The sequence below is a fragment of the Perissodus microlepis genome, chromosome 7 (assembly GCF_051167445.1).
Source record: "Perissodus microlepis isolate ML-2025 ecotype Zambia chromosome 7, ASM5116744v1, whole genome shotgun sequence".
In the NCBI taxonomy this organism is placed as follows: domain Eukaryota; kingdom Metazoa; phylum Chordata; class Actinopteri; order Cichliformes; family Cichlidae; genus Perissodus; species Perissodus microlepis.
Window position 1 is genome coordinate 54431879 of NC_140467.1, and position 16228 is coordinate 54448106.

General features: G+C 42.4%; 1 long non-coding RNA gene across 1 annotated transcript in view; it reads left to right on the forward strand.

The window, feature by feature from the left end:
• The first annotated feature begins 202 nt into the window (after positions 1-202).
• Positions 203-16228, forward strand: part of LOC146384159 (uncharacterized) — a 34538-nt gene continuing 18512 nt past the window's right edge. The window contains exon 1 of the long non-coding RNA XR_014800816.1: positions 203-356. This is a non-coding gene — a long non-coding RNA (uncharacterized LOC146384159). The remainder of the gene's footprint in view (positions 357-16228) is intronic.

Genomic DNA, 16228 nt, shown 5'->3' on the forward strand with positions numbered 1-16228 from the left:
TATGTCAGCAGTCAGGTTGCTCAGAAGATTAAAATGAGCTAATAATCTCTAGTGATACATTTGCTAAAACTTTGATGCACTTAAGAGAGCAAATGCACATAAGCAGACACATTATAAGTCATGTAAAGAGCTTAGGAAAAGCGATTGTTCTTCCTTAATTTTCTTGAAGACATTTCACCTCTCATCCCTGCAGCACATCTGGGACACCACCTAGCCACTGGTACAGATATGTGGATGACACCTGCATCAAAATCAAAACCCAAGAAGTAGAAGCATTCAGTGTTCACATCAGGGGCAATTCTAGGATCAGAGCTTTGGGGGTGCTGAGCACCCAGAGAGCTGCCCATCCAGGCAAGGTAAACTTTACTTGTCATAATGAGACGTCTTCCCCGTCTCTGTCAGTCCCTGCATCCTTAAATGTCTCCAGTTGTACCAAGTTCCCTCTGACTGTCTCCTTGGTGCATTTAAACGCCTGTTCCTCCCTGTCCTCATCGTCTGTTGTCTTCATCTCCATTATCAGTTATCATAATTTTACCCTCTCTTTTTTTTTTCTTTTTTTTTTTGCCTGTCCCGTTTGGATCTTTAGCCATCAGAATTGTTGTCTGAAGGCCAAGAAAGATGCCAAGTGGATTTACTTTACCAAGTGGATCATCATGGCCTTGCCATATTGGTCCGTTTGATTGACCTTTATTATAATTATGTATTTATTGTATTTTCGTTTTTTAAAGACGGGACAGACATGACTGGGGGATAAGACAGGGAGAAAGAATGAAAGAGAGAGAGGGAGAGAAAGAAAAATAGAGGGGAGAAGAGATGGTGAGAATGGGGGGAAGAAGAAAAAAGAAAAACAAACAAAACACCTGGATCACCTGTATGGAGATAAAAAAAAAAAAACCAGAAGAGAAAACAAACAACAAAGAGCAACATAATAAAAACAACACCATCACAATAAACTAGCTAACAGTAGATACTAAATATTACATGTTATTGTTTTGTTTTTGTTTTTTTGTTGTTTTTTTTTTATTTCACCTGTTGAGAATGAAAAAAGAAAACAAGCAGAAGAAAACGAGAGCAATAGAATAAACAACATCACTATGATATATGGGAATATAACAGTAAATACTAAATATTAAACATTATTGTGCAGCACGTAAGATCAACAGCGCCCAGTGTGCTTTGAGGTAGGAGCCAAAAAGGGTGTAGTTTGTGTGTGTGAGCACCCGTGTGTACACCTGTGAGCATGAACGCACTTGTTTTTAAAAGGTTCCTTCATGTAATGATCTGCTAGAGGGTGTGGGGAGTAGGGATGGGTATCGAAAACCGGTTCTTGTTGAGAACCGGTTCCCACTGTTTCAATTCCTTGGAATTGTTTGCCATTTTTGCAAACAATTCCAGTCGCCCCGAATGACGTCACCACGTTGCGGAGCGTCATTTGCCTGGCAGGAAACATGGCGCCTCAAAACTTTGGTTATACTTTACGAGAACGGATGACAACAGGGCAACTTGCAATACTTGAAAAGTAGATATTTCATTTAAGGGAGGAAACACTACGAATATGCAAAAGCATTTGCTCACAAAACACGCGATGACCTTAAATGAATGTCGTGTTTTTAATTCCGCTCCGGACTCGTGAATCTCAACCCAGCAGCAGCGGTAACGTTTGCACGTCCTCTCCCATTAATGCGGCAGGTAAATAATCAACTAACAGTGCATATTATGTTAGCGCGATCTGCCTTATTACAAAACCTGCCATTACTGTGCGCTGCATTTAGGTGACCATGATGAGAGAGACAGACAGAGTCTGGCTGGCACTCGCTGGCAGTTCTCGCTGCAGTCTACCGGTAGTGTCTCCTTTCAGGCCAGGATAGACGAATGTCACCGAGCAGTGACTAAGTTTGTGGTAAATGGCTTGCACCCATTTGCCACTGGCAGGGGAAGTGGTGGGGGAGATAGGCCTCCATACCTTGGAGGACCTGGGATGTCCCCAGAGAGGTGGCGTCTGATACCCGGCCTGACATATGGACACAGACAAGCAGGCACACACAGATACAAACATCCATTCCCACCCTCATGCTCTCATATGCAATTACTCAACACTCACCCAACGTGGAGAAAGACAGAGAGACACTGTACACACAATCACACTCCCCAAGCGTACTCTAAGCCCTGGGTCTAGGTACCCTTGCCCTTGGAGGGGGAAACTGCACCCAGACCCAGGTGGTGTTACTCTTTTCCCTGGGGTGGGGAGAAGCAGACCGCCCCGACTCCGCAGCAGCAGGGAGGCCCCACATTCCAGACCCCAGTCGGACAACCAACTTCTCCTCCTAGCCCCCCCCCCCCCGCCCGCTCCAGCAGGCCGCAGAGAACGGGGGTGTGTGAAGACTCCAAACCTCCCTCCGCCCGCTCATATGTAGTGTTGATGCATGTGTGTTCTAAGGTGCCTTTAAAACCCAGGAGGGCATGGAGCTTCCTGCCAGAGAGCAGCAGGTAAGCGCATAGCCCCTCCTGCTAGCCCTCAATGTCTACGTGTATTTAAAATTGAGAGGTGGGCAACGACGCCAGGGGTGAGTTGTACACCCTGATGGTCTTTTGGATTCCGTGTAGCGTGCCAACCCCCAAGATCCTATATGTATGTGTTATAAGAGTGTGAGTAATGTGAATGTTTAAGTTGTGAGATAAAATTGAGGCACAGGCAGCCAGAAGGGGACAGAGGGGGGGATGCCTCCCCTGCACCCTGGTGACACATCTTTAACCCAAGGCCCTGCATGTGTGGGTGATTGTGGTGGAGCGGGAAAAGGGAGGCAGCTGGAGATGGGGAAGGAAGGAAGGGAGGGGCAAGTGACCCCTCCCTGGGGCCAGCTCCCCCGCTGATCCCAGTAGGCACCCCCATACTCTGCAACCCGCCAGGGAAAGGGGGCCCAGGCCCATCCGGACCGGGGCCCAGTACAGCAGCGCCGCCCGGCCCCACAGAGCCCGGGACAGCCCACCCAACCCCACCTCAGAGAAAACTGCACCCACCCTGTCATCCACTCATCTTCCAGACTACACAAGACAATAGACGCCCAGGCTGAGATCTTCCTCCACCTCTCCTGTATCTCCCCCTCCTGCAGAGTGAGTTCCTGCAAGATGTAACAACCTCCCCCACCAGTTGAAGAGCCCCCCAGGTGGCTCGATGCACCGGCGGCACCCTGCGCCAGGACTGGGCCCCCATACACCCACCCGCCCACAACCCCGGCAACACACCAACCAGGACCCAAGCCCCTGAGGCCCAGCCAGGGCCCCAGCCCAGAGACGGAGCACCCCCAGAACTTGACGCCCGTCCTGGACCCACCCAGGGGCAGCCAGGCTACCAGGTCAGTAACCCACGTCCCTCCCCTAGCCCCGCTGCACGCAGCCACGAGGAAACCGTCACCTAAGAGCCAACAGAGCCCTTAATAGGCCATGACCGCTACCCCAGGTTGAGCCCTCCAAGGAAGATGCTCCTGGAGAACCCCGCGACGCCCTAAGCCTGTCCCTACCCCCACACCAATCACAACAGCGAAGGTGGGACCAAACTATGACCCCCCACCAGGTGATGGAGCTGATCAAAGGAGCCCAGAGCAATTGATCTGATGTGGTGGCAGAGGCTGTATCAAGACTAATGTAATCTAATAGATAATTTCTATATTGGTTAGAATTAAGATTATTTTTATTTTTCCAGTTCATGAGGACTGTTTTCTTGGCTATGCATAGGGCAGTGAAAACTATATGGGCTATTTTCTTTTCTGTAGTGACATTATCTAAGCTGCCCAACAAACACACTAAAGGGGAAGTTGGAATGTTACATTTCAGACACTTTGATAAGTCTTCACATATCTCGCGCCAAAACTTCTGAACTGGTGGACAGAACCAAAGAGCGTGGATATAATTGTCCGGTGAATTGGTTTGGCAGTGTGAGTAGTTGTTGGTAGACGTAAAGCCCATCTTGAACATCCGATGACCTGTATAGTGCACTATGTAGTTTTTGTCATGAGGCCGAGTGGCCTGTACTGAACAGGACTCAGGTGCAGAAACCCAGAGCAGAGACAGCAGATGATGTAACAATTTATTAGGCTTAAGTGCAAGAAACGTAGCAAGGACAAAAAAACAATAAGACGGAGTTTGACGTGGCGTGGCCTGGGAAACGTGGCTAGGGCGGGGGAACGGGGCCTGAGATGCAGAGTGGAGCTGAGCAGGGAACAGTCACACTAAAGAGAGAAGATAGTGGAGTTAGGGAGGTAGTGGAGGCAGCTCTGAAGTGGCAATTTGCAAGAGTAGCAATTCTTACTTGCAGTAGGGGACATAGAGTGTTGAGAGGGGGGGTGATGAGAATCCAGGGGAGGCTGAGTGGCATGGAAAGGCTGACCTGAGATTCGGGGCTTCAGATGGAGTGTGATGGCAGGAGGGCAGGCAGGTGAGGCACAGAGAGATTTTCAAAATGATTGCTTGGTATCCTGAGTCCGGAGGTGGAGCGTGAGCCAAGGTGAATCCAGCAACTGCAGCACAAGAAAGTCTTGTTAACAAGATAAATCACAGCAAGAAATTGAAGCATAAGGGCCTGTTACCAACATGGGTTGATGACAAACTGGCAGTGAATGAACATCAACGTGTGGCTTAAATCCCTCTGACTTGATTGCCTGCAATAGGCTCCAGGCTTGCACGAGCTGGAGGAGTTGGCCCTGCCCAGGGGCGGATCCCAGGTAAGTTCAGGAGCCTTACGGAAATTCCAGCCACCCACCGCAGACCATGACAGTATTTTGTATTGAATTAATTGAAGACTGGGATTTCTAATTAGATGAAAGGTTTTTAAGCAAATCTGAGACCAGAGGTTTTGGTCTAAGTTAACTGATAAATCCGCTTCCCATTTTGCAATAGGAAGTGATATTGATTCATCTGTTTTAGAAAGCATTCTGTATATTTTGGAAAGTAATTTGGGGGTTTTAAGAGTAAGAAACTGAACCACACTTGGTGGTGTTTGTAGTTCAACTTGACCCGGTTTAAATTTCTTTTTTACTATTGATTTAATTTATTGATATTCTAAAAATCTTTTCTTGTTGAGCCCATATTGTGTAACTAGTCTGTCAAATGAAATTAATTCTGTTCCTTCTAATATATGTTCTAAATATTTGATTCCTTTACCACTTCAATCTGAAAAGTTTATCATATTATTGTTTTGTAATATGTCAGGGTACGTTTGCATCGGATTAATGAAGACTCCGTGAATTTTAGAAACTCCCACCATGCTGTCAGAGAAGAGCTGATGCTGATGCTTTTGAAGCATTCATGTCGTTGGATGTTTGAGGTGATAAATGGTAGATCTGAAATCTCTAGATTATTTCAAAGTGCTTGTTCTACATCTAGCCAAGGTTCGTCTAAGAGGGTATGTTTCAGCCATCCTGAGATAAACTGAAGCCTGTTGGCTAAGAAGTAGTGCTGAAAGTTAGGTAGTTCTAATCCTCCTTTATCCTTGGTCTTTCGTAGTTTTTTAAACTTATACGTGGGGGTTTATTTTTCCAAAGGAATTTGGACATGTATGAATCTAGAGATCTGAACCAATCTTGTGGCGGTTTAGTTGGGATCATTGAGAATAAATAATTTATTTTTGGTAAGACCATCATTTTTATAGCGGCAACCCTTCCCATGAGTGATATGGGTAGACATTTCCATCTAGCCAGATCACCTTCTACTTTCTTTAAAAGTGGGATATGGTTTAATTTAGTTAGATCTGCAAGCTTGGGAGAAACATTAATACCCAAATATTTAATATTTCCCGATTGCAGTGGTGTAGAAGAAGAATTATGGAAGGAGCAATTAATCGGAAGGACTGTAGATTTTGACCAGTTAATTGAGTAATCTGATATTCTTGCAAAACAGTTTATCAATTCAATCACCCCAGAGATATTGGTTTGTGAGTTTTGGAGAAAAAGTAACACATCATCTGCATAAAGGCTGATTTTATGTTCCACGTTCTTGCATTTTATGCCCTTAATTACTGAATTCTGTCTAATTGCTGCTGCTAGTGGTTCAATAAAAATTACAAAAGTGAAGGGGAAAGTGGGCATCCCTGCCTGGTGCCCCTCAGGAGACAGAAGCTGGAGGATGTCTGATCATTTGTTCTGACACAAGCTGTTGGGGAATTATATAATATTTTTAACCAGTTAATGAAAGAGGATCCGAAACCAAATTTGTGTAAAGTTGCAAATAGAAATTTCCAGTTAACTCTGTCAAATGCTTTTTCTGCATCTAAAGAAAATATTGTAGTTTCAAGATTTTTACTGTATGAGTAGTCTATCAAATTAAGTAATCTACGTGTATTTGTTGATGAGTGCCTACCTTTTATGAAACCAATTTGGTCAGGATGAATTAAGAGGGGGGTTATTTTCTCTAGTCTCTTTGAGAGAGCTTTGCAGATTATTTTAAGGTCTACATTTATAAGGGATATTGGACGATAGCTTGAGGGATATACAGGGTCTGTGCCTGGTTTTAGCAGGAGATTAATGTTTGCAGAATTCATATTTGATGGAAGTCTGCCCTTTTCTTTGATTTCCAACAACGTTCTGTAAAAAACTGGTGCTAGAATTGTCCAGAATTCTTTATAGAATTCTGCAGGAAAGCCATCTGGACCTGGAGCCTTATTATTGGGCATGCTTATCAGGGCTTCCTGGAGTTCACCTGATGTCAGTGGTGAATCCAGTGCCATTGCTTGTGTGTCTAATAATTTTGGAAGAGTTATGTTGTCTAAAAATTTCCTTTTTAGACGGGTTTATTTGTGGTGAATACAATCTTTTATAGAAATCCCTGAAAATGTTGTTTATTTGTTTCGGGTCATATATTGTGTTCCCAGATGAATCTTGAACAGCACATATAGTTGTTTTTTATTTATTTATTTTTAGCTGGTTTGCTAGACCGGATTTATTGCCATGTTCATAATTTTGTAAGCATAGTCTTTGTACTAAGAATTTTGGTTTTTTTTATCAATTATCTCATTTAATTCTAGTTTTTGTTTTGCGTATTTTGTTCAATGTTTCCTGATCTTGGTGGGACACGTAGGCTTCTTCTAGGGAATATTTTTGTTTTCTTCTTTCTTTTTATGTGATGAGAAAGAAATTATTTTACCTCTCATCACAGCTTTCCCTGCTTGCCATAGAACAGAAGCTGATGTTCCGGGAATGTCATTATAGTCTAAATATAGAGTCCATTCTTTTTTAAAATATTTAATAAAGTCTTCATCTTTAAGCAGTGATGTATTAAATCTCCAGTTTTTACTTGGCGTAGTATTATTCTTGTGCATTAGTGTTAACGATACAGGAGCATGATCGCTGACAGCTATAGGGTGAATCTTAGTGTCTGAAATGTCACTCAGCAGTGAGCTGCTGACCAAAAAATAATCCAGACGAGAGTAGGAGTGATGGACATGTGAGAAAAAAGTATATTCCTTACTGTTGGGGTGAAGGGAGCGCCATGCATCGCAAAGGTCAAAGTCGCTCATATACTGTTTGATTATATTTGTGGACTGCCAATTACGCTGAGTTCCTGCGGTATTGAGCCTATTCATTTCTTCATTTAGTCCAAGGTTAATAATTTTACGCTCTTTGTGCAAGTCTGCAAATTTCTTTATTAAATCATAAGATTCTTAAATTCATCAAGTCTCTCTGTGCCTGGGTCCTCGTCACAAAACATGACATCACTGTTTTGTACATTTTAACACAATTGAATCCCCACATTTGTGAAAGAAAAGCAAAACACTTTTTTGAAAAGTCTGTAACAAAACCATCAAATCTGATAAAGGTTATTTAAATGCTGCTAAAGACTACTACTGCCAAAGAAGAATGGATTGGAATTTAAAAAAAAAACAAACATATCCTAACCTTAATTACTGCGGCAGAATAATGAATGATGCTCACAGTGAGTAAAAGGTAAACTGAGTGCATTTTTTGGACAGATTCACTTTTAATGTGTATGTATAATATAATACAGACACATAAAAAATACACTCCAAAAATAGAAGAGTACAAAATATTATTAAAAAATTAGAAAAATTGAGACACCTTGGCCTATGGTACAATGTATACAATGATCTTTACTGCAGATACTACTATGGCTCTGCAGATTTTTTCTTTTCTTTTAACCTATGTCGCCTCACCTTGAGGTTGGTAAATCTGTCTATCACATTTTGGTGGTCAAGTCTCTCAAGCATCTCTTTCTCTGCTGACATCACAGCCAGGTGCTGGAGTTTGCTTTGCTTTGTATTGTGTCAGGTCAGGTCAGGTCAGGTCTCGTCTCATCTCATCTCAGGTTTTTTATGGTTCTGTTTAGGATCGTGTTTTTCTCTGCCTCAAGTCTTGGTTTTTTCATGCTCCTGATCAGTCCTCAGCTGAGCAACACTCCTGCCACAATTGTAGCAGCTCCCCCACAAATTATTTTTCTTGTGGCATCTGACAGTAGACTCATCTCTGTGCTTGTCCTGCTAGACCTCAGTGCAGCAATACTGTTGACTAGAATATTCTATTAGAACGAATAGAGCATGCTGTAGGTATTACAGGGACTGCACTGCAGTGGTTTGTATCATATCTATCTAATCTCCAAATTTTTTCATGTAAATGGAGAGTACTCTTCACATACTAAGGTTAATTATGGAGTTCCACAGGGCTCAGTGCTAGGACCAATTCTGTTTCTGCTTCACTTAGGCAGAATCATCAGAAGATGGCATACATTTTCACTGCTATGCAGATGACACAAAACTTTATCTATCTATGAGGCCAGATAACACACACCAATTAGTTAAACTGCAGGAATATCTTAAAGACAAAGACCTGGATGACATCAAATTTTCTGCTTCTAAATTCAGATAAAGCTGAAGTTATTGTACTTGGCCCAGAAAATCTTAGAAATATGGTCAGTGTTTAGGAGGTTACTTTTAAATGTATTCCACTACAGATTACAGAATACATGGCCCAAAATGTAATTTGTAACATATTCCATTAAGTTACTCAATGTAGGTAACATATTTTGAATACTTTGCGTAAAAAATTGAGACATTAAATATTTACACAGGAATAATCCTTAGAATTTATTATTTTTTGTTAGGTGTTAGACTTTTATGTGATAAATGTGTTTTTGTTATAAAGTTTGTAGGCCCACAGGAAGGGTAGCTACTGCTATTACAGAGCTAATAGGGATCTTAATAAACTAAACTAAACAGCATGATGCTGCCACCACCGTCATTCTCAATAGAGATAGTAGAGATAGCACAGCTAGGTGCTAAACAGTAACTGATTTCTTGTAACTGGACACTTGGCATTCAGGCCAAAGAATTCGAACTTTAAAGTGTTGTAGGAATGTTTAGCTTATTTTAGAGTTTAGAAATGTGTTATCATAGAATGTAGAACTATTGTAGAGATACTGACACTGCCCTCAATATAATAAAGGCCTCACTGTGTCGTGAACTTAGGAGTAGATTGTAGGAGACCCCTCCCCCACTTGAACTGTGAAAGTAAAACAGAGAGGAGTTAATGCTGAGTGGAAATTCCCCAGAGAATGTTTGGGTGGGGGTCTCAACATTTGTAACTGGATAACTGTGGTCTGGAAGGGAGATGGGTTTTATGACCTAGGGAGTCACCTACACCCACAGTGTTTTAACTATCATGCACACACATCCACACGCACACTCACTCATGTGCACACACATACACACAGGTATGCGTACACAGTCACACACGAGCACTCACATAGACACGTGGGAACGCGCACATGTAGGCATTCATGTGCTCGTGCACATAAACACAGAGTTTGCAGCACACCGTGGGGGGTTTTATGATAGGGTCGCCCCTACAAAACTGTGTTTCACAGACAAAGGAGTGAAGATTTGCAGAGGGACACACCGGCCTCGTCTTCCCTTCTAGAAGTGCATGCTTAAATGAAGATGAATAAAGATGAATAAAGGTTTTGTGAAATGACTACTGAGTTCCGGTGCCGTCTCTGGAAGTTTCAACGAATAAAAGAACCGGGGTGAAACTGATTTTGTAACAGTTTTGGTGCCGTGACCCGGATTCGCTTGAGGCCCAGAGAGGATGAATTGGCAGAGCTGAGATCGTGAAACGAGGCAAACAGAGAGCTAGCTCACATGATTAAAAGGTGAGCACGACCTGTTTATTTTCTAACCGTGCATATTATTTAAAGCCTAAATTATCTGTTCGCTAAGTTGAACGTATCGCAGTGTAAATTCACTCAGTAGAAAAAAAGGCGGCTAGCGTCCGTCTCAGTGCGTTAAAGCAAGAGACTTTTTTAAGAACTCCAAGTTGATGTTTAGCGTACTGTGAGCGACTAAAGCAAGAGACTTTTGTAAGAACTCCAAGTTGATGTTTAGCGCCCCGTAAGAAAATCTCAGTGCGTTAAAGCAGGAGACTTTTGTTACGGATTAATAGAATCGGTGTTTCATCCGTCTTAGTTATTAGGAAAAAAGTGGCGGTGCATGATCCATCCTCGTGCGTTAAAGCAGGAAACTTGTGTTACTATTAGTTAGAAAACGGGGCTGAAAGGCCTCGTCGCCAGCTGAGGGCTGTGTGTGTCACGGGTTTGGTTACCCCACCTAGTCTCGGACGCGGGGCTAGGACCTGAAGGCAGGAGATCCAGGGTGGTGACCTGGGGATTCGTGGCTCCTTAAATAACTAAGTCGGGGAGAGGTCCCTGTCACAGTCTGAAGTATGCATAAAAGCAGGATCGGTTGCTTTCGCCGGTTAGATTCCGAGCTGAGTTGAACCAGTGCCTGATGCAGAAGGAGGACGGTGTAGTGTGTGTGAAAGCGCCGTTAGAGTCGGCGTCTCGTCTGAAGTACGGGAGTCAATTAAAGTAACAAAAAGAATTTGTGTCTAAAAGTGTGTGTTTGTGGTGTGCAGAAATTGCGGCAGGAGGCCGTGTCGCGAATTGTTGCAAGCTGTGAAGTCAATTGGGGGGTTTAATTTGGTTTTATTTTATATGGGGAAGAGAAACTGCGGTATCCAGTCCGTGGCGCAGTTTGAATAATTCGTTAGGCAAATGTGGCGCGATCTGAAGATCGTGAGCCTAATTGTCCTAGTTAGGTTGAGGTGTATAAGAGCGGACGGCACCCGCTCTTTGTTCTGATTAGGGCGTTGTCCTGAATCAGCAGAAGTGTCTCGCAGAAAGTTTGAATGGGACTGCGGGTTCACAGGTGGAACGAACGAAGAGTAAAATGTGCGTGTGTGTGAGAGAGAAAGAAAAGGTGGGGGCGAGTGACCAGCCTGTGAGTGTGTGTGTGAATTCCTTGATGACAAAAAGGGAGACAAAGTAGATTAGTTGATTTTCTGTGAAAAATAATAGTTAAGAAATCGTAGTAATCAAAGAGGAGAAAGTGAACTGAAAATAAATAAAGAAAAATAAACAGTGGATTAGTGTTAAGGTAATGACAAATAAATTGATAAAATTAACAGTGACATTTAAAGGTGACCAAGTACTCAAGGAGAATTTGATTGCTGACTGTATGAGAGCTGTTGGGGTGAAAGGAAAATGAGGTTGGAGGAGTGAGTTAACAGGTTAATGTGTGGGTGTAAAACAATGGGGTAATAAAAAAAGAGAAAGAAAATCATGAAAACAAAGAAAATAAAAAGTGTGGAAGTGTGAGTGGGAAATTGTCTCCAACTGGGGGAAGCAGTGATGCTACGGGTCACCTTCTTCCCCTGCTGGACACAAAAGAAAACATAATTTGGAGTGTTGTGGATGAAAATAATTAACAACAACATCAAGAAGATTTTTGTGTTTGCGGTTAAGACCAAATAAAAATTTCATTTTTGGGGTTTAAAGTCAGTAGAGTTCAAAACAAAATAAGTAGAGATGTGTTGCTTTAGGAGTGATGAAAACATATGCAGTCACAGTGAATAATGAAAGTCTCTCAGTCTGTCGTTTACAGGTGGGGAACGGACCTGGATCAATTCTCCATGGGCAGCAGTCGGAAGAAAATTATAGGTTAAAATCATTAGAAACAAAATAGAAACACCCAGCCAGAATTTTTGGCTGAATTGTTTTGCAGCTTCCCGTCCTCATCCTGAACAAGCAAGCTCCAAGGAAGCTGATCTCTCCCTGAAGACACAGAGTGCAGTTCCAGAAGCACGAGCATGAACATCAACAGCGGACAGAAGTCCAAGAGACAATACCAGAGTCCTGAGCAGAGAGGTCCAGCAGCACTATGGGCAAACGGCATCAGAAAGAGAAGAACCACCATCTAGATTGGATGGATGGAGATGCGTTTCCAGCAAGCTGCAACCTCACTGTGTGTGAAGGACTTTTGAGAAGACTGTCTGAGTTTGACATTTGCCATGTTTGGAGTGAGATGGCAATGAAAGAGACAGTGGGACAAAGAGATACACGGGACAAAGCTGAAGAGAACTGACTGCCATTGGACTGAAAAGTGGGAGAGAAGAACGGAGAGAAAGGAGAAGGGGAGGACAGAGGCTGCTGTTTTAGTGTGGGGAATCAAATTAGGTTAAAGCATCCGGGGAAACAAACGACTGCCTGGAAGTGGAGGGTTGACACAGTGTCCAGACCACCACAAAAGGGGGAGGAAGACAAGCACTGAGGTATGCAAGTGTACTGTTAGAAGAATGGAAAGGTGACACGTGACACCACACATGCACATAATATGCACCAGAGATAACAAAAAAATCATACACAAAGTGTTACACATTAAAAGAGGGTATTTGTAGAAGGGGTCAACAACACTCAGCGTGGTTGCCTATGGTAACCTGCAAGCATCTGGGGTTTAGCTGTGCCTGACTATAACAGAGTTTTTCATTTAGATGTTTCTGAAACAAAATTTGGAGTTTTGTTTCAGAAAAAAGGGGGAAGGTACATAAAAGGATACATAGAAATAGAAAATGTATTAACCCGACTAACACACACACACACACACACACACACACACAATGAAGATCAAACACAATTTTAAGTAGGTAATACTGTTACCATCATCCTGTTTGGTTTATTGAGTGGGTTGAGAACTGATACATAGACGACTGAATTAGTATTATTTTGGGGAACATGATAGCAGGGGGAACAGAATCCTGCAGCCAGAGTTTAAATGAGTGAAACTAGTAGATTTTTTTGTTTTTGTTTTGTTTTGTTTTTGTTTCTGAAGTATGGGGAAGGTTTTACCATGGCACCAAGTTTTAGATTTGGTGTTTTCTCACCTATAAGAGAAAGAATATTCTGTGACAAGTCCTAAGACCGGGCTTCTGTATTTTTTCTTTTCTTTTGTTTTTCAGTTTTATTTGTCATTTTTCATTTTATTTTTATTTTTTGAACAGTGCACTGATTTCTGTTTGTGAATTTCTTTTCTTTAAGCAGATCTGCACGTCGGGAATTAAAAGCGCTACACGTCGTCGAGAAAATTGTTGCAAGTGAGTTTCTCCACATTAAAATGGGCTCTGGAGAAAGCCACTTATTTGGGACAATTAGAAAATGAGAGTCCCTGCCTAAAAAGGATTCAGCGAAGTAATCCGATCTAAAGTTCCTTTTTTTCTTTTTGAAATGACGTCATTTTGCTGAGAGTGGAAACTAAATGCGACGATAGGTTCCACTATCAGCAAAGAAAGAAAGAAAGAATGGATGAATGAATGAATGGAAATAAAAACAAACTGACTGACTGGTAAAAACTGACAAGACTTGACTACGACTCAAGGTTAACCTCCACCTAGACAGGACAAAAGGGTGGATGAATTTATGTGTTTCCTTTTACAGGAGCAGAAAGATGACAGCAACATCTGAGGTTGCGTGATGGTTTAACCTTTTAAATGTCATTTTCTATGTTTGTGAATCTACCAGGGGTATGTTATTCATGGGCTTGTGTGGTGTGTTGCTCACAGAAGTTACTGTGAGAAAGTGTGTACACGCCTGCGCAGCGTTAACATTTGCATTTTCTTTTCTACAGCATTACAGTTCTTCATGTGATTTGATGATGTGATTTCTAACAGAACAATTGGTGGATGTTTGTTTATCTACTACAGGTTATGAGTTGGTGATGCTGTTACACTGTGTTGTTGGGAAAATGTTGAAGGTTACTTTGACGATGTGAATAACGTGAGAAATTTCCTGTGTTGAAACCAGTGTCATTCTTTTTACAGCAGGCTTAATTTTATGGCCTTTTACGGCACCTCTGGAATGTGGATGGCCGACGCCTGCCCACCACACGATCCATGTGTGTTGCTAATGTTTGTTTTTCTAAGAATGCATGTAGAGGATTCAGCAGAAGCGGACAAGTGACATGAGAAAAACAAATAAGGGATGCAGTGTTTATGGAATAGTTGAATATGGGCTCATTAGCCTGCCACTATTGAACTCATAGTGATAAAATGGGTGGAGTGACATTGTTTAAGGAAAGTCACCGATTAAATTGTGGAATAAATTGGGATGATTCATGATTTGGGACAAATTATGGTAATAATAGTGATTTAATGATTGGAGAAAACCTGCACATGATACTTGTCTGTTATGCTGAATACTTTATCACTCTTATGATCTACAGTTGGTTGCAAATGTGAAGTTTGATTTAACAGATTTGTCTTCCAGGTTACAGGCTCCAGGTGGAGCTGGGAGTTAAACAAGCTTAACATGTGACTGCTGATTAATGTTTTTACACAGGGTTACAGGTTGGAGTATGGCTGCTCCAAGTGGGAAACCCTGGAGATTGTTTTAGAGACAATGTGCAACATTCTTGTGCATGTCTCATTGGGGAGTTGACACATGGTGAAAGCCATGTGGCAAGAGGAGTGTTATTTTTTAATCTGTAGATGTTGTGAGGTGCCATGACGAGAAGGAGTGGCTGAGAGGATCGTCCACAAGATGGGAGCTGAGGCCAGGAGAGAGGCTTCAGGAGGATCAGAGATCATCTTCAGCGCAGCAGACATCGCACAGAGAGCTGTGCTACTGAGCTTCCAGGAGATCAAGAGGAGACTTCCCACAGCAAGATTTTAAATAAAATGAAAGATTCAATGTTGACGCTGAGGAAGACAACTAAGGTGTACGACGTGCTCTGCCTTAAATCTTCAGCAGCGTTGGAACATGAGAACCTGAGGGATGGAGAGAGCGTGCCAAGCTCCAAAAGTGACAGCGCAGAGGAAGTCCAGCGATGGAATTGTGATTCTGTGTGAGGCACAAATACTAGGAGACTGGGAAATAGTTGACAACACTTTTCCCAAGGATGAAGATCACCTAAAGTGTGTCACTTTGCCATGCAGATTTGATGCTCTGCAGAGAAGCCTTCTGTGAGGGAGAGATGTAAACAGACGAGCCTTTTATCTACATTTAAATCATGTCAACTTCTCTAGGCTGGTTGAGGGGAAATTGGAGAGAAACGGTAGTGTTAGGTGTGACTGTTGTTATTGTAACTGTGATTTTTCTTATAAGTGAATTGCGTGAAGTGAGACAGACCTGAATCCATTCCAGCGACTCCAACATCACAGGCCACGGTGAAGCGAACCAAACATAGTGAAACAGGTAAATCAGATGAGTGTTTTGATTATTATGGCGGTATAGAGTTGGACTACGTTAAAGGGTCCACAATCTCGTATACATTTGATCTTTGTGCTGTCATTAAATGCAAGTGCTTTCTGAACAGTTGAGTCCAACATCTTTAATGGCAGTACAAAATCGGATGGCGTTAGATATGTTGTTGGGAGAAAAAGGGGGCGTTTGCGCGATGTTTGGGGATATGTATTGTACTTTTATTTCAAATAACACAGTTCCCGACGGCTCTGTGACCCGAGTTCTGGAAGGCCTAAAGACGTTGTCCACCACAATGTATGAGCATTCGGGATTAGATGACCCACTGGAAGCGTGGATGACCTTTGTCTTTGGGCAATGGAAAGGTTTCATTATGTTAATTATGGTTTCTTTGTCTGTTTTTATTGCAGTATTAGTGACATGTGGGTGTTGTTGTGTGCCTTGTATCAGAGCCTTGTTCGTAAGACTCATCAATCGTGCTGTGGGAGAATCTGATACAAAGGCAGACACCATGATGCCACTTTTGGGAAATGGGGAGTCACAGTATGAAAACATTATGGTGAGAGATTTAGTTTAGTTTTATCTGCCATAGGGCAGATAAAAAGGGGGATTTGTAGGAATGTTTAGCTTATTTTAGAGTTTAGAAATGTGTTATCATAGAATGTAGAACTATTGTAGAGATACTGACACTGCCCTCAAT